The sequence below is a fragment of the Acomys minous genome (genome assembly GCF_964271855.1).
Source record: "Acomys minous genome assembly, chromosome: 7".
Taxonomy (NCBI): Eukaryota; Metazoa; Chordata; class Mammalia; order Rodentia; family Muridae; genus Acomys; species Acomys minous.
In genome coordinates this window covers 125171294-125194725 of record NC_140488.1, presented here as the reverse complement: position 1 = coordinate 125194725, position 23432 = coordinate 125171294, and the positions used below count along the sequence as shown (strand labels likewise).

Sequence of the window (23432 nt, the reverse complement as noted above, 5' to 3'; positions counted from 1 at the left end):
GACTGTCGCAGACAGTGGGAGCACAGGGTGGAATAACAACTAAGTGAAATGTGAGGTTCTGCACAGGATCCAACGACAACAATTATTAAAAGAAGGACCTTAGTCAAAACACTGATGCCATCAGATAATACTTTCAATAGAGTAAATAGTAGTATGCAGATGTTGGTTTCCCAGGTCTAACAACAGTACTTTGGTTATGAAATGTTAACCAACAGTAGGGAGAACTCAGTGAGAACTATGTGAGAACTCGGTATCACTTTTGCATCTCTTCTGTAAGACTGAAGTCTGTTCAAAATAAAGTTTTAAAAATTTATTTTGACTTTATGTGCACTGCCTGCATGTCTGTGTGATGGTGTCAGATGCCCTGGAACTGGAGTTATGGACAGTTGTGAGCTGCAAGGTGGGTGCTGGGAATTGAACCCTGGTCCTCTGGGAGAGCAGCTAGACGCTCTTACCTGCTGAGCCATCTCTCCAGCCTCTCAAAAGAAAGTGTTAAACTTCAACTCATGCTTTCAAAAACAAGCAGTGACATGTACTCTGATCTACTAATTAGCTTTAATTCTTACCCAAAGACGTACTTAAATCAGAAACAACCACCCCTCCCAGGAATGATGATGGGCCAGCAGGAAAGACTAATGAAAGTCTACTGGCGGCAGCTGATGAACCGTAACCATCAACATGAGCAACGGCCCTGTGACCCACGAACTGGCCAAAGTGCTGTGCTGTCATCCTGCTTCTTGTAAGAACCACAAAGAAGAATCTAGAAACAGCAGCACACTGCCCCCTTTCAGAAAGTAGGCCCAGAACTGTATCAGGGCTCATGTTTGGCTATAAAATGAAAGCTTTGGCCTCCTTCTGGGGATTAGCTTAATTCTGTCACAGTCACACACAGTCTCTGCAACAGGGGGACTTAGCACAGCTTCCGGAGCAAGCTACAGGGCTCTCCCTGTGCCTTCTGACTAACAAGAGCCAGGAGACACGGAAATCTCCTCTGGTCATAAGGCTGTGGGGAATGAATCTCAAAGATCCTATCTACTGGGTCGCAGAAGAGCTTGACAGTTCTTCAAAGCACAAAGCAGCAGAGGTCGGTTCACAGCAGATTATACCTGAGGGTTCTGAGAAAACGGCCAAGGCTCTGCAAATATGTACAAGATGAATGTGCATCCCCCCAGATCAGAGCTCTCCTGGGACATGACTACACGGACTGCTGCTCTCCCTACCCCCATCACAAGACACAGCGGTCACGCTGAAGCCTTTGTGTTTCCGTGGCAAAAACACAAGCCGCATCGAAACAGAGACCAAATGTATTCATTTAGAACCAATCCCAAAGCACAGGACAAATAATGCTCTTTTTCTTCTCTTCAGGTCAAATGCTGTCAACACCATCTTCTATTTTCTTTCTCCCAAGAGACAAACTGCCATTTCCTGTCTTCATCTTCCTGCTTCCTCCTTACTCACTGGCTGGCCAGACCAGCTGTGACTCGTCAACTTCACTGCATGCTCCCCGTTAACACCATCCCACCATGAGGCGCCAGCTGGAGGGTAGCCTTTCATGAGCCCTGGCCTGAGAATTCCACCTTCAGAACTTCTTGCAGTGCTGCAAAGATGGGAGCTGTCCTCCACTGAGAGCTGCTACCAACACCATTGCCCCCTTGGCCCTACATGATGTGAACATTTAAAGAAACAAAAAGTCCCTAGTAAATACCCAGATTAACGCGTCCCCAACAATGCCCACATATGCATTCCAAGGACCTGTGAATAGCTGGCAAGTTGCAACCAAGCTTGCTAGTCAGTTGGCATTAAACCGGTGGAGATTAACCTGGATTCTCCAGGCAAATCTAACATTATGGAAGAAACAGTGAAAGAGGTCAGAGTGGTGAGGTGCTAGCAGAGTTCACCTTCTTTGAAGAATTAGAAAAGAAATATGAGCCAAGGAATATGGGCAGCCTCCTAGAGCTGGGGAAAAAAGAGATTTTTCACTAGTCACCCAAAAGGAATGAATACAGCCCTGTCAAAGGCCCATAGATTTGAATGTTTGGTCCCGAGCTGGTGAAACTGTTTTGAGGATTGGGAGATGTGATCTTATAGGGGTGGACTTTGAGCTGTCCAAGTCTCTCTCTCTCTCTCTCTCTCTCTCTCTCTCTCTCTCTCTCTCTCTCTCTCTCTCTTTCTTCCTCCTTCCCTCCCTCCCTCCCTCCTCTCTCTTATCTCTCTCTGCCATGTGCTTATAGATTAAGGTGTAAGCCCTCACTGTTCTTCCAACCATGCCTTTGCTCTGCCATCATGGACTCACTCTCTGAAACCATAAGCTCCAAATAAACTCTTCTGTAAATTGCCTTAGTCAAGGTGTCTTATCACAGCAACAGAAAGGTAACTAATATAGTCAGCAACAGGAAACACATAAACCTGGTTATTAAATGCCATAGCAGCACGTTTGGGGTCTAATGAATGAGCAAGTTTAAGCAACTTTAGCTGAAGTAAATCTATGTAAATTCCACAGCATTTTCATGTCTTGTCTAAAAACCTAGCTCCATGCTCACAGTTACTACCAGTCTCCATTCCCCTAGTACATACATTCCCCTAGCAGTTAATGTCCCCCCCAAAAGGGTCCAATAACTAAAAACACACGTGGTTTTATGTCACAGGGCAAGTTCTAAATCGAACACTTTGCTTGTGCCATTTTATGAGGTATCTGTTTGACACAGATCTTTAAAAAGAAAACCCACTCAGAGCTATTTCTGTAACTAAAGGTGGGCAAGAACGGGGATAGTAAAATGAGATTGTTACTTAGTAAATGAGCAATGGAAGGTAAGCCACCTCTTATCATTTACTGCAACACTTTGCAACTAAGGATGATGACACCAATTTCCTTTTGAGGCCCACTGAAGCTCACAATGTCTGGGTCCAGGTCTCAGCATTGCTCTTCAGTAGCCTCAAAGGGTTTTGTTGTTGTTGTTGTTGTATTGTTTTGTTTTGTTTTGTTATGCAAACTGTTCTTTTGGCTATTGGTTTAGCTAGTGCCATGAGCTCACAAAGAGCCAGAATTAACTATTTTCAACATGATTTTCTTGTGGTGAGTACCCTAAACCCACAGTTTATTAAGAAAACAGAACCCTCCTTAAATGGCAGATGGGGCGAAAGGAAGAGAACATGGTGCACAGCACTTTTCTTTTAATAGATTTAGGTCTCTTCTATTCCTCCCAACTACCTGAGAGGGAAAGTTCAAACTCTAACACAACACCACCCACCTGACCAAGGTCTTGCTCATTGATTCCTATAGCTTGTCCTTGAAAGGAGTCAGGGCTAACAAAGGATAGCCCAAAAATAGAAAGTAAAGATTTCCAATGCCAGGACAGTGGGGCCACTTACACTCTATTTTCAGCAAGTCTCAGTTGCCTAGGAAGCAACCATATGGCTCCTACCAGTCTCCAAAGTATAAGAACATCCAAAGGTGGAGCTGCCTGTGACACATGAGATGGTCCCCAAATGAGTGGACACACAAAACAGCCAAAGCATGATTTTCAACACCCAAGACAATCCAAGAAGCTTCCAAAGGGACCTACCATCACACTGCACTCTCTACCATTAGAGACAGTTTGACTGTGAGGGAGTTTCTCCTGCCATTTTAGAATTATGGAAGACTATGTTTTTAACAGGAGGACATTTTCTAAGCAATTACTCGCTAGTGGAAAGGGATGACTCTGCTGTAAACAGCAGTCTGGTTCAGGATAAAAGTTTGAGCCCAGCCAGAGAAGGAAAGAAGAAAAACATCCCTCATTTGAGGCCAGCCAGCAACACTTCCCTAAAATGCAGGATGAGGGCCCTGTAGAAATAAGCACGTGGGCTCCCATATCTCAGATCGACTCTGCACAGCCCAGGGCACACAAGTGTGCTTCATTACAGACCCAGGAGGAAGTGTGGAAAGCCTGAAAGCTGACCACAACTAAAAGTGATAAAGTAGAAACTTAAGAGGAGACACAAAGCAAGTAAGCCTGCCAGCTGCTCCAACAACAATGTACAAACTTTATAAGATGCTGGTCACAAAGGGTTGCTTCTTGGCAACTTCAGTGCAAAAAGAACTTCTGTTAATGACTAATCAAGGGCCATGAGAAGGTTCCCATGCATATGAGGCAAGTGGTTTGGGCATAAATTCTATCACAATGTCAAAATTCTTCCATGACTTCCAAATACATAAATATGCCTTACAAACATGGCCAACAGTGGAGAAGACTATAGGCAGTGGTGACTTTCTCAGTTGCCCCTGAGGAAGGAGTTAGGGCTAACTCATGTCCATTTCAGACTGATGGACGCCAATAAGGCGCCCTATTAAATGATGATTTCTACCCTGCTTTGGGGAAGTGATACTCTGCCTTTAGACTCATGTTTTTTTCTTCTCATTCAGCAAATTTTTTTTTTGCCATCCATTACAGGTAACACACCATGACAGATACAGGTACACTTATGTCAATTTGAAGGCTGTGATCATGGTTTGACAACTATGATGTGTGTGTTGGGGGGGCAGATAGGGTAATTTTCACAAAGAGGAATGTCAGAGTCCTTAAAATCCCTGGTTTTCTCAGCTATCATGTGTCTTCCCCTCAAGCACTGACCCTTCTTATATGCTCCTGGAAGCATCTGAGTTAGAGCAAGGAAAGAAGGAGGAAGCAGGATTAGGAATGATTGCAAATGAAGCTCATATTCTTCCATTTTCCAGCAAGCCAAATAAAGCAAATGTAAAGAAGAGGTCTCATGAGCCCACTGCAAAAATAAATAGCTCTTTGCCAACTGGGGATTTCTTCCCATCCGTAATTATTACTATGCACTCGCATGACTTACTGTGGTCAAACTTGCTATTCTCTTCCACCTCCTAAGCAAGAACTGTCAGCTGCAGGCTGAGAGTCAGGGTTTCCCAAGACAGAGCCCAGGCCAACGAGGAGGGACTTGAGCAGGCAAAGACAGCAGAGCCCAGGGAAGCTGTGGGTAGGTGCTGCTAGAGCCAGCAAAAGACAAATGAGTCTCGTTGGCTACTAGAAACCCCTTAAGTCATTGCCTCTGCGAGTTTGTCCCGACATGTATAAAAATGGGTGCACGTGAATGTGACTACTTACTCACTTGACTCTTTGTTGCCAGAAGGAAGCAATTAATGGCAAACGACAGAAAAAAATAATAAAGATTTTTAAATCAGGCTCTGTCAAGGAGTATGAAAGAACCTTAATTAATTCCCCCAAAGGCACTTTCTCCACATAGGACTGCATTAAGAACTAGGGCATCAATATATGAATGAATCTGGGGCCGCACAAACATTCCAGTCCATAGCACATGCCAAAAAAAAAAAAAAAATCCGTGTATCTCCTGCCCTTCCAACCCAGAACAGATGAACATACAAACGGAAGGTCCAAAAAGCATTAGGAAAGAAGAGTTTGTTTAATTTACCTGCTACATGCACAAAATGTCTGATAAAAGAAAGGGCTACTGCACATAAGAGAGCCCTGGTCTCAGTCAGTGTGCTAATGTGATGGCGTGTGTGTGTGTGTGTGTGTGTGTGTGTGTGTGTGTGTGTGTGTGTACCTAATGTTAAGTGCAAGTACCTTCTACCTCCTTTGAGACAGGGGTATATGCCAGGCTAGCTGGCCCATGAGCCTCTGCGGAGTCTCCTGTGCCCACTTCCCGTCTCGGCTCATGAGCTCGGGGATCACAGCAGTACACTACTGCACTTGGTTTTATGTGGATTCTTGCGATCCAAACGCAGGTCCTCAGGGTTAGGCAGCAAGCACTCTACTGACTGCGCCATCTCCCCAACCACATTCTGTTCATTTTTAGCATATTTCAACACTAAATATGTGCTAAGATCTTGATACACACATGCGGCATTTACTTATTGTGATGGTAGTGGCCCCTTAGCACTAGAGAAAACGTGAAGAGAACAGTAATTGGAAATGCCCTTCACAAATGGAATGTGACAAAAGAAAAACCCAAAACAAAACAAAACAAAACAAAAAAACCTGACAGACTTTTTGGTCACTAGTGAGAAAGGATGTAAACCTCAAAAATATGGTTTGTTTTGGGGTAATATTAGGACATTTCAACTCTACGAATCACAAACTACTGGAAAACAAAACCCTGTCCTCAACAAGTTCAATGTCAGCTCAAACAACTTCAATGCTTTAAAATATATGCACAGCCATGAGACACACACACACACACACACACACACACACACACACACACACACACACAAAGTAGTCATTTGATACAGCAAAAACAGATAATCATCTCCGGTCCCCATTTCCCTGTTCCTCTTCTAAGAAACAGAACATTTTGCTCTCCCGCTGCTGTACAGAACCATGAGCACTGCCATCATATGTGTCCACACGAGAAATCCCAGCACCCGTGAATGTGTTACTCAACACTGCAAAAGAGACTTTGCAGACCTGTTAAACTTCAGGTCTTGAGATGGGAGAAGTGTTGACTAGCTGTGTGGGCTCGGTATAATCAAGGAAGACTGGAAAAGATGAAAGGGAGGCAGAAGAGCCAGCAAAGGAGACGCAACAAAAGGGTAACGGTCAGAGTGCTCTGAGGAGGTAGTCCCTTGACGTTGGAAAAAACTAAGAAAGAGGGCTGTCCCTAGTGTGGATTTCTGAACTCTAGAATATGGACTAAATCTGTGTTGTTTAAGCCACTGAGTTTGCAGTCATTTTGTTATGGCAACAGAACACGCACTCCCCCACCATCAGTTTTGTTGGCACATGGTTGCCCAGCTGGAGACTACTTTCCTCATTTAATTTTATTTTTATCCGTGTGTGTGTGTGTGTGTGTGTGTGTGTGTGTGTGTGTGTGTGTGTTGACACAGAGGTGCCTGCAGAGGTCAGAAGACGATATAGGATCCCTGGGAACTGGAAATACAAATGGTTGGGAACCATCCAATGTTGGTGTTGGAACTGAATTCTAGCCCTCTAGAAGAGCAGCAAGCACTTTTAACCACTGAGCCAACTCACCAAGGCCGTGGAGATGACCTTTCCATAGACTTGTACAGCAGAATTGTGCAGCTGCATTTGAGATTGTAACTGCATTTTTTACGATGGCCAACACTTCCTTAACAAAGGTTCACTGCCATGGGATGGGAGGTGCAACGGTCCTGTGGAGCCACAAGTATCTATGCCAATAACAGAACTGGAGTCTGATTGCACTAACCTTACAGAGCACAGCAGTTTGGTCACCCTGAACTATCTTGTGATCAGCAGTAGCTTGAGAAAAAAGGAGAAGGCTATACTGTCTTGAGGGTCTCTGGGAAAGCAGCTTAGACTATATTCCCAGTACATCTGGGAAAGCAAATATTGTTGAGAATGTGAGCAGCAGAAATGTTTGTGCTTTGGAAACACACCATTTGAAGACCAATTAGTCATTGTCTTCCAAAACTGAATATTCATATATTTTATCCTTTGCCCTCTTTTTCATTCATGTACTAGCTCATTTGTTACTTAAGAACAAATGCTTGGCCAGGCATTGGTGGTGCACGCCTTTAATCCCAGCACTCAGTGAGGCAGAGGCAGGCGGATCGCTGTGAGTTCGAGGCCAGCCTGATCTACAAAGTGAGTCCAGGACAGCCAGGGCTACACAGAGAAACCCTTGTCTCGAAAAACCAAAAACAGGTTCACAATCCCACACTGACAATGATTTCAGCTGCAATCCACATAACATCAAATATCCTATCTGCAGTCAGACTTCTTTTTAGGACCTTACACCATGCAAAAAGGGACTCTATGAGCACTGTACGAAGGATAGATTCTCCACGTGGTTTGAACACAGAAGAGTAGGAGACACAAGTATACACAAGACTCCACCAACCACACAGCACAGAGCCAAGCAACAACTCCATCTCTGAAGCACCGTCATGCCTCTGGCAGTGTTGATTTGTACTTCAGCAGCTTAACTTATGCTTAATTTGTGAATTCATTTCAGGTTTATACTTGTAAATGAGCTCAAAGCAAAAGCAGTTGATATGCAGTTAAGTGCCTGCGTTTTCAAGTAACATTATTATTATATAGTTTAAAGCAATTAAAAAGGAAATTCTCACACATGGTACCAGATGGATGAACCTTAGAGGTAATATGCTGAATGAAATGAGCCAGTCACAAAAGAATGAGTGGATTCTTGGTATGACTGCATCTATATCAGGTATGCAGAAGTAAAGTCACAGAAACCGGAAGTAGAATTGCAGCTGCCAGGAAGACAGGGTTTCACTTAGGAAAGATGAAAGGTTCTGGAGGTGGAGAGATGGTGGTGGTGTACCACAATGTGAATGTGCTTGAAGACAATGCGTTTCACACTTGGAAAGTGTGTGTGTGTGTGTGTGTGTGTGTGTGTGTGTGTGTGTGTGTGTGTGTTATATGTGCCAAAGTGCCCACATGGTAGTAATGAACGACTTTCAGGAGTGGTTCTATCTTCTTTTTATTTCAATTATTTGCTTTTGTTTTGGTTTTGGTTTTTTGGTTTTGTTTGTTTGTTTGGTTGGTTGGTTTGGTTTGGTTTGGTTTTTCGAGACAGGGTCTCTCTGTGTAGCCTTGGCTGTCCTGGATTCACTCTGTAGACCAGGCTGGCCCTGAACTCACAGCAATCTGCCTGCCTCTGCCTCCCAAGTGCTGGGATTAAAGACGTGTGCCACCACGTCTGGCTGTTCTATCTTCTTAAGGCAGGGTCTCTCTTGTTGTTTCTGGTGAGTACTGAATAGCCCAGGCTAGCCAGCTGGAGAGTCCCTAGGCAAGTCTCCTGCTTCCACCTCCCATGCCCCCTAAGAGTGCAGCAATCACATCTGGATATTTTGCACGAGTTCTAGGAACTGATCTCAGGTCATCAGGGTCGTGCAGCTAAGCACTTTCACCTGTGTACGCCATCTCCCCAGCACCCAAAACAGAAAGGTTATGCTATGGATATCTCATCACCATAAAATAAATAAATAAAGGCTTAGTAAACAGTCAAAAGTTTAAGGCAAAATAAGGATTTGTGGGAATTATTTTCCTCGTAAGACGAACTTCAGTATCAGCCATTTGAGCTGGGTGTTCAAAATCAAAGCCTCTTTCGATTCTCTCTGAATGTCCAGCTAGGAGGGAGTTTCAGCAGCTGCTAGAAGTTGGGTAAAGCTCAGAAAACTGTCTTCAAATCTGATGAGCTTTCCTCCTTTCTGGATAAGCCAAATTTGCTCAGAGGTCTTCAGCTTCAACTACTGTTGATGTGGTTCCTAAAAGGACCACACCACAATTCCCTCTCAATTAGGAAAAGGAAAGTTAAGCAGAATGTGCCTATGGATGAAAACTTCAGCTAACTTCCAAGAGCTATGTTCCAGGCCCCACACTTAGCAAGCACCATAAACACTTGGCTATGCTAGTTGAATTCCAAGGGACAACAGGATCAAATCATTTTCTCTGTTCACCTGATGAATTTACAAGTTAGACTTAGAATTTGGTAAGGTAATAGAAGGTGAGAGGATATGGCACACATTAGCTACTAATGCTTTTCAACATCCATGAATTATAGAACTTTCACAGAAACTTGCCCCTGGTAGGCCATCATAAGTATTCAACTAGCGTTTTTGTTTGTTTGTTTGTTTGTTTTTTGTTTTGTCTTGTTTTTTTACCAAGCTGACATTAAGTGGATACTTAGGTAAGGAAAAAAAACCTATACTTAAGGTTATTCATCAATAAAACGTATAAAATAAGCAAGGCTTTGAGATGGTTCTCCAGACTGGGTCCTTGTAGTTTTAGTCACTCATTTTGATAATCTTGGAAACTTAAAGCTATTTGTTTTTTGTTTTTTGTTTTTTTAGTTTTGTGACTAGACCTCACTCTGTAGTCTATGCTGGCCTGGAACTCACTCTATAGGGGAGCTGGACTGATATTCCCAGCAGTCCTCCCATCAATAGATACTTCCCCAATGCTGAGGAGAGACACACCACTGTTGACCTTTTTTTTGGGGGGGGGGGGACGGGGTAGGTCTTCCTATGTATGTCAGGTTGTCATGGAACTTGTGGTCCTCCTGCTTCTGCCTCCTGAGTTACAGTCATACGTATCACCACGCCCAGTTTTTAGCATACATTTTTGAAGCTTGGATGGTACTCTGTCGTTCTGGAAAACAAAGTTCCTGCAAATACCAGTCAGGTGGTGAAAGTCAAAGAAAGAAGTGAAGGAGAAAGAAAGAGACGAAGCAGGCCCCCAGGGAGTTTCCATTTTCACTGTGTAGGAGCAATGGTTAATCACTGCAGGTGGTACAGTGGTGTGGGGACAGGAAAGCCTCATAGTCTGCTTTCTTTAGAGATGTGGAACAGTTCATCTTCTCTCCCCTCCACATTAAATCATATATCTTTGTGAATGAAACTATAAGAAAATGCAAGGAAGGCAAGTCTCCTACAGGGCCACAGGTAATAAAGCCCTCAGACTGAAGGAAGTCCTTCTCATTCTCATTAACCCTTCCAATTGTTGAGAAGTCCTTGAATATAAGAAGTGAGTACAAATGCTATGCTGCCCACCACTTCATTTCCTTAAGGGTAAAGAGGGAGACTATAGGAGCTCAAATGATCCTCCATAGTTAAGTGTTTGCTGCTTTTGTAGGGGACTTGAGTTTGGTTCCCAGCACCCATGTCAGGTAGGTGATGCTTTCCTATGACTCTAGCTCCAGGGGGTACACTGCCCTCTTGTGGCCTCCACAGGTACCTGCACACATGTACACATAACCACACATAGACATACACATAACTAAAAAATAAACACAAATCTTTAAAAGGGAAAGATTTTGCAGCCTTACTTATAATACAAACAGCATAGAAACAAACTAAATGCTAGATGATAGAGAAATTGCTACATAAATTAAGATACATGAACTCAAATATTTAGCTACTAAAAGCACCAGCTTAAAAGATTACTATAAAATTAAATAAAAACACAAATATGTACATTTGTGTGTATGTATCATATAAACATATCCATAATTAGATAGTAAAAAAATCTCCCCAAAAATGTACTTACTGGGCTTCAGAAATGGCTCAGAGGATTAAGAGTCACCAAACATATGACTTTCACACAAACTCTGGTGCTTCATAATTGACCACATCCCCTGGAGGGGGAGGCCTGGTGGCACTCAGAGGAAGGATAGCAGGCTACCAGGAAGAGACTTGATACCCTATGAGCATATACAGGGGGAGGAGGTCCCCCTCAGTCACAGTCATAGGGGAGGGGAGTAAGGGGAAAATGGAAGGGAGGGAAGAATGGGAGGATACAAGGGATGGGATAACCATTGAGATGTAACAAGAATAAATTAATAAAAATTTTTTTAAAAAAAGAGTCACCAAGCAAGCATGACAACTTGAGTTTGGATCTCCAGAGCCCATGTGAAAGCCAGACTCAGTGACATGTGTCTGTACACCTTTGGCAAGATGAGACATGGAAACAGGAGAATACTCAAAAGCCAACAAGTTTGAAGCCATTCCTGCCTCAAAAGCAAGATGCAAAGTGAGACCTGACACCCAACCTTGTCATCTCACACTACACACATGCATGTGCGTACACGTGCGTGCGCGCGCACACACATACACACACCTCCCTCCCATACTGACAAAAATAAATATTTTTCAGTAAAAATGCCAAGATTAAATGATAGGGATTGCATTCAGAACTATTTGATAGTTACTAATACCTACAGTATAGCCATTCTGTGTTTATAAATAAATTCTTTAAAGTTAGCTAACAAAGTAGCAAAGTAGAATAAAACCAGTGCCCTAGACTCTCCAGGTCCTCGGTAGGAGATGAAGTCTCTGCACCCTGCTGAGAGAGCCCTGATGACCAGCACCTCACTGCTCCCCTAAACTCCCCGCTGACTGTCCACTGAGAAGAGCTTCCCCACACTAGTCCCCTCTTCTTAGCTCATCCTGTCCTTTGAGGAGCCTTGCCTGTAGGGGCAAAGGATGGATACCTTCTAAGCTTCCTCTGCCCTAGAGATAGCACACATTCCCCTGCCCAACCTTTTCATACATGGCCAGCTTAACTGTAGACCACAGAGATAAACAATATTTTCATCAGCTCTAAGACAGAGCCAAAAAAGATAATGGTATCAAGTTGAAAATCTGAGGCACGTGTGAGTCCTCTGTGGGAGCGGGCTAAAAGGAAAAAAAACAGAAAGCGAGAGAGATGGAGGTTGTTAGAGACAAATGGGTTGGGGAAATGAGGAGAAAAGGGAGGCTTTAGGGGAGAGAGCTGAGTGACAGGAAGAACCCAAAGGAGAAAACTGTGGTGTCAGCACACATTTGTAATGCTAGCACTTAGGAGACTGAGGCAGAAGAACCTGTGAGCTCCAGCCCAGCCTGGGATACAAAGTGAGAACCTGTCTCAAAAATGGGGGGGGGGGCAAGGGAGACATGGAGAAAAAGAGATTCAGGGGGTAAGTATAGACCAGATGAGGGGATGGATGAAGGAGGGGATGGGTGAGACAGTGAAGGAGAGAGTGGGGGGAAGCTAGCCACAAATAGAAGGGCAGTGTGGGGTGACTAGGGGACAGAGAGGATAAGGGAGAGGAGAGGAGCTGAGTGGAGGATCTAGATATTTACGTGAAGGGAGATAGACTGTGAGAGTGCTAGATGAGTACAGGAAGGGAGGAGGAGAGAAAGATGAGGGAAGAGAGGTGGTGAGGGGGACCCCATATGAGAAGACAAGAGGAAAGGAGAAGCAGGCAACCAAAGGGAAGCTGGACGGGAGAGTCCCTTGGTCTCATTCCCTGAGCTCATTGCAGCCTCAGGGCTTAACCCAGCAGGCTATAGCTATTTTTCACAATAGCTTCATCTCTTCCTCCATTTAAAAACCCACAGGTTCCCTAAAATGAACCAGATAATGTCACAACTGGGCTCTTTACCCATGGAGCGCTGTCACCACCCAGCCAAGTGTCTCCAAATGCTTTTTAAGTGCCACGAACTCAAAACCAGAAACTGAACTCAGTTAAACAATACAAGCTCTCAAAGGGGAAGCACTCACAAGCACAAGCGCGCGCACACACACACACACACACACACACACACACAGAGAGAGAGAGAGAGAGAGAGAGAGAGAGAGAGAGAGAGAGAGAGAGAGAGAGGAACTTGCACACAGTTCAAGAGTATGACCTTTTGTTTTGTTTTGTTTTGTTTTTAAAGTCAGGGTTTCTCTATGTTATCTTGGCTGTCCTAGACTCACTTTGTAGACCAGGCTAGACTTGAACTCACAGCAATCTGCCTGCCTCTGCCTCTGCCTCCCGAGTGCTGGGATTAAAGGCGTGCACTACCACACCCACCATGAGTATGACCTTCTTGATGGCCACATCTCTACACAGGAGAGGCCACACTGCCCCATTACCTCTTTGTTAAGAGAAAGACAGAACAAATGGACACATGCCACGCCCAGATATTCTGGCTGTGCCTGTCCCAAGAGCAACCCCATAAGCACCCTATCACACTAGGTGCTGCTCTTCATGGCAGTACTTTGGTGCCATCAATGTATTCTGGCACCTCCAGTACCTGTCGTATGTCTGCCACCAAGTAGGCCTCCTTAATTGTTTCCATGAGGATTAGAGCTAGGTACTACCCTACCTGTCTCCATGTGGCTGAGGAACAGCCACACATGGGTAGGGATGGATTCAGTCTCCAGTGGGCTCATACTTCACAAGTAGAAATTTGGAACTGAGAGCCAATCAAGGGTGCACATGGAAACTAGAGTTTGCTCTGTGAACATGTTCCATAGGGAGAATGGGAAGAAGAAGAAGAGGCAGCCACTGTATTGCTGATCTGACTTCAGTTCCAGGCTCTTCTCTTTCAGCAGGTATCCTTGGGTTGCATGAGAGGACGCTGTAACTGGAAATAAATATCCTGTTTTCCAGATTAATAGGCTCTGGGTGCATGCATGCATGCATACATACATACATACATACACACACACACACACACACACACACACACACACACACACACATGCACACATACACATCAAGACCAATGAAAATGGAAAGAGAATACTTAACTCAGCTAAAAATTTAGACCTAGACCAGCTAAGAATTAGGATGAAGTTTCTATCAGCTAAGAGCACAGACCAGTAAAATCTTCAGATTATAACAGTCTCTCAGAGAAGTTTTCCAAAAGTCATGCTAGTGGGGAAGTTAGGGATGCAGCTGACTAAGAGTGTTTGTGTAGCATATGCAATGCCCTGGGTTCCATCCCTACCACAAAGATAAATAAATGAATGGATGGATGGATGGATGGATGGATGGATGGACTCAGACATAGAATTGTAAAGCATATCCCCAGGGAGCAAAAACCACAAATGAAATAGAAATGTACTCATCATCCATCAATTATGACAGTAAAAAATGAGGGAGAAATAGAGACAACTATCTACCCTCTGTGTATGAAACCTCCCATGACAGAAAACTCCAGAAACAAACTATCAACAGCCTATGAGCAGGGTCACAGCATATCTGGAGGTCATGAATGGGAAAGAGTGTCTTTCCTTTTTGTTTGTTTCCTTGAATATCTCATGTACTCAGCTCTCCTCAAACTTTATGCCACCGCACCCAAAGAACTCCTTTAAATGTCTGCATAATTTTGCCTTTAGTATTCTGAATATTATGGATGTGTAACCTATTCCAAAATCTAGCTTTAAAAATAATGTTAAGTTAAGCTGGAGAGATGGCTCAGCAGCTAAGAGCACTGACTACTAGCTATTCTTCCAGAGGATCCAGGTTCAATTCCCAACACAAACACCTGGAACTCCAGTTCCAAGAGATCAGATACCCTCTTGAGGCCTCTGCGGGCACTAGACATGCAAGTGGTCTACAAATATACACACATCAAAAAAAACAAAACAAAACAAAAAACAAATATACACACATGTAAAACACTCTTACACATAAAATAAAATTAAAATTAATTTTTAAATTTTGCAATCCTAGCACTTGGAAAGTAGAGGCAGAAGGATAAGAAGTTTAAGGTCATTCTCAACTACAGAGTGAGTTTGAATCCAGCCTGAGCTACATGACAGACTGTCTTAAGACAAAATAGTAGTAGTAGAAGTAGCAGAAACAGTGGTAGTGGTGGTGGGGGGGTGGGGGTGGTAGTGGTAAATTATAAAGTTCTCAAGCAATCATTTGCAGCCCTTATGTCAAGCAAGTGGACTATCAAAGTGTGAACTGTTCCTCGCTCTCCATTTCTTAATTGATGCAATTTCCATACTCCCAACCTCACTCCTCGGGATTCTCAAAAAAGTGACTTTCCTGCTAGGCGTAGTGGTGCACACCTTTAATTCCAGCACTCGGGGAGGCAGAGGCAGGATGAGCTCTGTGAGTTTGAGGCCAACCTAGTCTACAAAGTGAGTCTAGAACAGCCAGGGCTACACAGAGAAACCCTGTCTGAAAAGCAACAACAACAACAACAACAACAAAACTTTCCTCCAGTTGTTTTCTGATAGTTAAAAGTAGCTCAAACTCATTATCAATAAACACTCAACCCACCCTGCCTCCTGTTTTCCATGAAATAGTATCTGTGGTCCAAAGCACTCAGAAGGCTAGGGTAGGAGTATCCCTTGAGCCCTAGACCACCAAGACGAGTCTGGGCAACAAAGTAAGACGCTCAGTGTTCTCTCATTGAGAACAGAGGGGGCTAGTTAAGTGGTTTAACTACCCCATTTTGATCAAGTCTTAAAAGGTGATTTTTAAAAAATGACCAACATAAGAGAAAGACAAACTTCATTTATGAATCCTTTCAAGTCAAATGAATTTCACTCAGAAGCCAGTCTGTATAATAGATGCATCTTCCAAAATCATCTGGTGAAGAAGACAAAGATCCATGAAGAAGCTGACCAAGGAGAGGGGACATCAAAGCAATGAAGGCTAAGAATCTCAACAAATCCCAGCAATTCCCAAGTAACTCACTTCAACTGCTTCAGGATATAAAAACACATAATAAAAGAACTAACTAGAATAATTAGACAGGACACCAAGCTAATTACAAGTGCACAGGGAGGTGGCAGGTGATGGATAAAACTAGGGTAGCCCCAGAGGACCAGACCTAGAACATGGCTTCAAGGCTTCCAAGTCTAGAATGGTCCCCCCCAAAAAAAATTTTCAGCAAAAACACAAGAGCTAGTGTTTACATGCTGCAAATGGTAGGGTGCTGAAGTTTAAGGAGATGGTAATTTAAATTGTCTATACATACTATTCTATAGTACTTAAAGATCTAAATTTGCCATGCAAAATGAGTGACTAATGGGCATCAAAATATTTACAGTATGTAATCCAAGATGGTGGGAGAGTAGCAAGAGGAACGACACTTCGTCTTGCTTCTCTGTCCCTGGACTTGGAGACAGACTAGCCTCCTGGGTCATCCCCAACAATTTCTGGCTACTGGAAGGAAAAAAAAATAAGCCAAGAGCTTTGCTTGCCCATTCAATACTCAATAAGCAACACATAGGTTTTACTGTCACTGTTTTTTTCCTACTAAGGCTACTACTACTACTACTACCTTATCACTGAGGCAAAAGGCCCAGCTACAATCTGCTTGTTTTACAACATCTGCTAAGGAAAAAGACAGACCTGCCCAAAAGATATGTATCCACCTAACATGAGGCTCAAGTTGGATAACAAGTGCACATCATCAGCCAGTGACTCTTGGCTATGGGAAGGGATTTAAGGAAAGAAACTGTCAAGTGCTGTCAACTTTGGATAGGGTTTTCTCCTGAGATTCAATAAATCCAATGATTCCCGAGCAACTCATGCCAACTGCTTCAGGATGTAAAGGCACAGCCATGTCTCTGCCCTGGGATGGCAGGGATGTAAGTAGGGAAGGTTACCTAAAGGGTAAGCAAAAGCAAGTGTCTCCCAGAGGAAACAAGGGCCAAAGCATAAACAACAAAACCATGCTGACTTCTTCCTGTGTGCCTTTAGAAACCTCACATGGGTGCCTTGGGCTTTCAGGTTTTCTCCAAAGGCCCTAGGAGCCCTAGAAGACAGAGACTCTGAGCTTCACTTTAGAAAAGTACCATGGAGGAGTGACTTTAAACCAGCTTCAAAGTTAGGTAGTGGTGATGGTTGCAGACTGTGACTGTGCTTGTATATTACCAAATTGTAAACTTAAAATAGTAAATCGTCTTATATACATGTACTACAAATTTTAAAATTAATTATGTAATATATCAACCACCAGGAAACTGCACGGTAGATATCTCAAAAGGGTATTTAAAAACATACATTTCCATAGCTGAGTGGAGAGTGGGGTCTGACTTTCACACGTACTTTGGTGCCCCATATTTGACCATGTCCCCTGGATGGGGAGACCCAGTGGCACTCAGAGGAAGGATAGCAGGCTACCAAGAAAAGAGACTTGATACCCTATGAGCATATAGAGAGGGAGGAGGTCCCCCTCAGTCACAGTCATAGGGGACGGGAGTAAGGGGAAAATGGGAGGTAGGGAGGAATGGGAGGATACAAGGAATGGGCTAACAATTGAGATGTAATATGAATAAATCAATAAAATATATTTTTAAAAAACATACTAGAGGGGAAATGCGGCACAAAAAAAGAAAAAGATACTAGAAAACAGGTGTTATAGCTCATGCACGTAATCCTAGGGCTTGTGAAGTGGAGGAGGAACTCAAATCAAGTCTTGACTAAATAACAAGTTCCAAGCCAGCCTGGACTACACAGTGAGACTTTGTCTCGAAAAAAATGAGCCAGAAGTGTAGCTCAGTGGAAGAGCCCTTGCCTAGTAGGCCTGAAGCCCTGGATTTAAGAGAAAGAGAGGTAGGGGAGCCTTACACACACACACACACACACACACACACACACACACACACACACACACACCGCTTTTGTGGGGAAGAGGCTAAAAGAAAAATCACTAGAGATCTGAAAGCTTGACATTGACAGAGAACCTAGAAGTTGGGCATGGCTGTTTCCTCAATATTGGAGTCAGGGGTTGCCTCTGTGAGCCTCAGCCTCATCAGCAAGTGCAATAGGCCATGACAGAAAGGAATAGTCCAGCCTTTCAATTCCAGAGACTAAGAAATGAAATCCAGAGCCCGATAGAATTTTCTCTCTTGAAACTTGTAGTTCTTCATTGAAGCCATGTGACATATGAGGTGTTACTCTTTAGGACACCGGGAGATCTTGCAAATAGTCCTTGCCAACCTACTTTGCCTCAGTGATGGGGGGGGTGGTGTTATAGAACTGCATGTGCTCACGCGTGCACATACAAACACTCTGCTGGCAGTCCCCAGTCTCAGGAATTGCATATAGTAACCACACTTGGGTGAAAGGGTTCCTCAGGCATTCATTAGCATATGGCACTTGCTGTATGCCAGGCAATGAGCCAGGGCAGTGGAGCTGGGGCGACCCAGTTGGAGACGACAGACTTCATACAAGATGAAGTATTGTCTAGTAGTCTTTGGACCAGTCTGCACAAGATGAATGAGGGGTATGGAGGCTACATAATGGCCCCCTCAAAAATCTCCATACTCTAATCCTCAGAACCTGTGACTCATTAAGGCTCTTGAGAAGAGGAGGGTACCCTGATTCTCAAGTGGGTTCAATAAATAAGTCTTTATAGTGGGAAGGGGGGGTGCAGAATAAGACAGATGTGACAATGGGAAAGCAGAGGCGGGAAAGATACAGTTATGAAGCAAGGCAATCCAAGAGCCAATAGAAGCTGAACAAGATGAGACAAAAATCCTCCAGAAGTAATGCAGCCCTTCCCACACCTTGATATTGATCCTATGTAACTCATTTTGAACTTTGGAGTTGCTGTTTTAAACCACCAGCTTTGTCGTGATCTGTTACAGCAGCGACGGTAAACTCATACGGGACAACTATGAAGCATACAAGAGTAACATGCATTCCTCAAGGAAGGAGGGAGCTATACGGGCAAAGACTTGGAGGACTGAACCCATGGAAAGAGAACGGCTGGAGTACCTACCAAGTTTCAGAAGATTCTCTAAGGCAGTTGCTCTCTACCTTCCTAATGCTGTGACCCTTTAATATAGATCCTCCTGTTGTGGTGACACTCAACCACAAAGTTATGTAATTTTGCTACTGTCATGAATCCTAATGTAAATATCTGATATGCAGGGTTTCTGATATGTGACCCTCCCCCAGGTTGAGAGCCACTGCTCAACAGTATCCAGGTTCTATAGCATTGGCCAAAGGCAGACACAGAAGGCCCACTCCAGAGATATTTAGGGCTCAAGTAGAGACTGCAAGAATAGTAGGGGAAATTGAAGTGAGTAAATAGGGTGTCTAAGAAGCCTAGAAAAGGGTTCCAGTCTTTCACAGACTTTTAACTCAAGTTAAGTCAAAGATTCTGAGGACTGTGCTTGTGTGTTTTGTGAACAGGCTATAGACTGTTTATGAGTTGCCATGACGTGAGCAGATTCTAGAACGCCATCAGAGCAGTGCCAGAGGCAGTCATCCTCAAAGGTGCAAGGCAGGCTCCATGTTGAAAGCACAGAAGTGCGGAGAAGGTGGCTCAACAAACAGCAGTGAAGAGTAAAGATGAAGAAAATACATGCAAAGTGGAACTTTAAGGTGGTGTCTGAGTCTGGTTTCTACCGCTGTCACCAAACACCCTGGAATGGGTAATTTATAAAGAATAGAAGTTTATTTGGCTTCCTCTTCTAAAGGCTGGTAAGTCCAAGAGCATGGAACTGGTGTTTGCCTGGCTCCTAGTAAGGGCTGCTCTTTTGCTTTGTAACATGGTGAAGGGCATCAAAACAGGTTTCTTTCTGTTCTTATAAAACCACTAATGCCACCATGTAGACTCACTCTCATTACTTCATCCAACCCTGTTTACCTTCCAAAGACTCCAACTCCAAATATTATTAACACTAATTGGGGGAATTATGTTTTTAATACACAAGTACAGGGGACATACTCAAAAATTTACGTCAGATGGCATTATTCATAATAAGCTTTTAAAACTCTAAGGTTTAAAGCCAAAGATAGAATCAAGGAGGAAGAAAGTAATTAACTATGAATGTTCAATTATCCCCGAAAAAACAGGAAAAGACAAATTTACTTAATACAAGTATAGTAAGAGCAATGTTGCTTCTTCTCAACTGCACAGATGCCCACAGCCTAATGCCCAGGACATCTTGTTATGAACAGAGTACCTCAAGTACTCCAATGAGCAGAGAGCACACATCTGATACATCTGACCATGTACCAGAACCAGAGCTGGCAAGATGGTTCATCAGGTAAAGAGCCTTAGGAGCTTGTGAGTTTCATCTCTGGCACCTACACGATGGAAGGAGAGAACCAATGTGCACAACTTCCAGGAATACATCACAGTGAATGTATATGTATGTGCCAACAATTAAAAACTGAAAAAGAATCCCCTGGAGGGCTCCTTCAAATGCTGATTGTTGGGCCCCATGTCCAGAGTTCCTGATTTTGTTGGCCTATTCGGCTACTACTGAAAGATTTCTGTCTCTCAAGTGACCCCAAGGTACTGCCCTCTGAAAACCACTGTCAGTGCTTCTCCTCTAACCCTGTAAGGATCCTAGTATTTTCTGGTGCTGTTTCTTTCTCATGTAGCACCTGACCCCTTGGTTCTCAGTCCCTGCTCTATATTATCCCACATACCTCCCTAGTATAGCTTTCTCATTGCTCGTTTTTCTCAATATTGAACAAAAAGTCCCAAACTAAAGCTAGCTGATATTAAAGCAGTAGTCATGCAACATACCCTAAAGAATCTTGTTCCTCATCCACCACTTCTGGTCAACTTTGAAAAACAGAAGGAAAAAAAAAAGAATCCTACTGTTAGGGAACTGGCTGGCTGCTCACAGTCTGTGTGTATTGTTAAAAGATCCACAATCCTCCAGAGCAAGGCCAGGCCAGGCCACCTTGTAATCAGAACAGAACAAGACACAAACAAAGCCACCCCATAATCATGTTTGAATACAGACAAAACATTAGCTTTGTCCAAACCACAAATGTGGGCGCCATCTCCGAGTCCTGCTTTTCTACCAACCCCAATTTGCCTGCCTCCGATTTTCCCCTCTTCTAGAGAACATTTGTTAAAAATCACAGAAGTAGCCCTGGTAGCATCCAACCACAACAATGCCTGCCCTTCCTTAAATGCTCCCCAGATCACCTGACATGGGTTAAAAAAAAAAAAGCACTAAGTCAGCCTGCCTCATACCCTCTTGCTCAGAGGTCTCCTCATGCATCCCATGGCGTGCAAGGAGAAGGAAGCTCAGCTTGTTGAATTCCAGGTGTGTTCCCAGAAAGGGCGGGTGACAGGAGGATGGTGATGACTCACAATCTCCTCCAAGACATCATCCTCACCCGCTCTCCAGCCTACACCAGATTCTTCTTCTCTTCTTCCAGGAGACCTACTATAGCTTTTACTTACACGCTGCCACAACCCTTGCACTCAAATCCTCCAGTAGACTGAGAAGTTTAAGTGGGCAGGTCTACGTGTAACATGCACCTGTTTCTTGGCACAAAGCAGAAGATGGAGGGATGGATGATGGAACATTTATCGCTGCATGTAGGATATTTCAGGAAACTAGAAACACAAGCATTATGAATGAATATGAATAATGCAAAGGTAACTAAGGGAGTAAAATAGGAAATGACCAGTCTCTGTAAGCAGTAAGGTTTTGCTCTAGCCATGGGTTATTAAAAATAAAAGGGAGAGCCCTTCCATGTTTAACTCAAGACTTGTTTGTGGAAGGCATCACATTGCATCCATTTTAGCTTTCTTTCAGCATAGCCTACCACTGATACAGCATTGCCCCAATCTGTCTAGCTTTGTTGTTACTCTGAAAATCTTTCAACACAAGTCACTTGCTTGGCTTGCAAACCTTTCACTACTCCCAGATTTGGGTCACAGTATTTGCACTGCTCTAATTCTAAGAGGCTTCCCTGTGTCTGGCACTGTAGGCCCCTCCCAGCAAGTTCATAGGGTAAAAGACCACTGCACAACTAGATAGCTTCATTTCAGGGTTAGGGATTGTGTGACTTTCAGTTAGTGTTCAGATCAAGGACTATATTATATGATTTGATTCCATTAGGCCATCAGCAGAAAAACTGTCATCAGGCCAAGTAAGCATAACAGACTGTTAAATGACAAAAATCTTTAGAAAACCAGAGAAATTTTAAGAAGCAGACTATGCGTGCGCGAGTGTGTGCGTGTATGTATGTGTGTGGTGTGCACAGAACCTCAGCACCACTAGGTCTTTCTACTAGAAAACAAATAGAATCAACTATTAAATATCTGTACTTCATGGCAAATACCCCACTAAGGACTCCTTAGAAAATAGCAGGTGATTTTTGCCCACCAACTACTACAAGCACCATAAATCCCACTTAGGCACATTATAATGAATGAAATAGCATTCATTTTACTCTTGGTGCCTCTATGTATGAACTCCTTAAATAAATAATAATTGATTGCTGCACCCCTACTTGCATAATGGCTACAATTTTAAAATGACCCTGGAAAGGGCTGCAAATTGCAGAAGCACTCTCATTTTCTTAAGAGAGTCTAAGAATGCAAACAGTTTAGATCTCAATGATAAACAGGTCTGCTGCGTCTTAAAGGAGACTCCATCCTCTTTCCGTTGAGATCTACAAAGCATAGCCTGCTTATGCAGAGGAGCAACTTCTTTTGGTGTATACCTCTTTTAGTAGCCCACCCCAAAGGGCAAATGATCCCAACAACATTCCTTATCAGCTCAGGAGAAAGCAGTGCATTTCTAAAGTGACCTATAGGGGTTTGAAATTACTTAACTTTTGCCAATGGACTAAGTCAACTTAATCAACAGAAAGCAAAACAAGAGTGTGAATTAAGTGTTGTGTCTTCCATGGAGTTTCATGCCATCCATCCATCCATCCATCCAGTATTGATTCCGAGCCTGATCTGCACCAGGCATCAAAGAAAACTATGCTGAGCAGCATACAACACAATGCTATCCCCATGGTCACTGAGCCTTAGGTAGAGGAAATGAATATTAAACACACTACAATAGGTAATATTGATGTGAAAACAAAAGAAGATGGAACTCATTTAGACCTGGGGTGATATGATCATCAAAAAAGGACACTGTGGAAAAAAAAAGTGATACTTAACCTGAGAGGCCACCCGATCACTTCCACTTTGGACAAGGGAAAGGCATTTTGGTAAACAATCTCAAATTGAATTTGAACTTCACTGTCAACAACTTACTGAGTTAGACCTCCCCTCTCTCTTGCTGGGTAGTGCACCAAGATCCTATTTATTACCTGAATACAGAGAAGTCTCACTTTATCGTGATTTATCATAATGTGCAGACTGCTATGCTTGGCCTAGAAACACCCAAAACAATCTGTTAGATGCATAAAAAAAGCAGAGGCTGGCCATCAGCAAGACTATTACCTAGGTAAACCAAACGTTT

The 23432-nt window shown here is 43.4% G+C and overlaps 1 protein-coding gene across 6 annotated transcripts in view; it reads right to left on the bottom strand.

The window, feature by feature from the left end:
* The window catches only part of SH3KBP1 (SH3 domain containing kinase binding protein 1), a 360074-nt gene that overhangs the window by 335450 nt on the left and 1192 nt on the right, over window positions 1-23432 (bottom strand). The window lies entirely within an intron of this gene.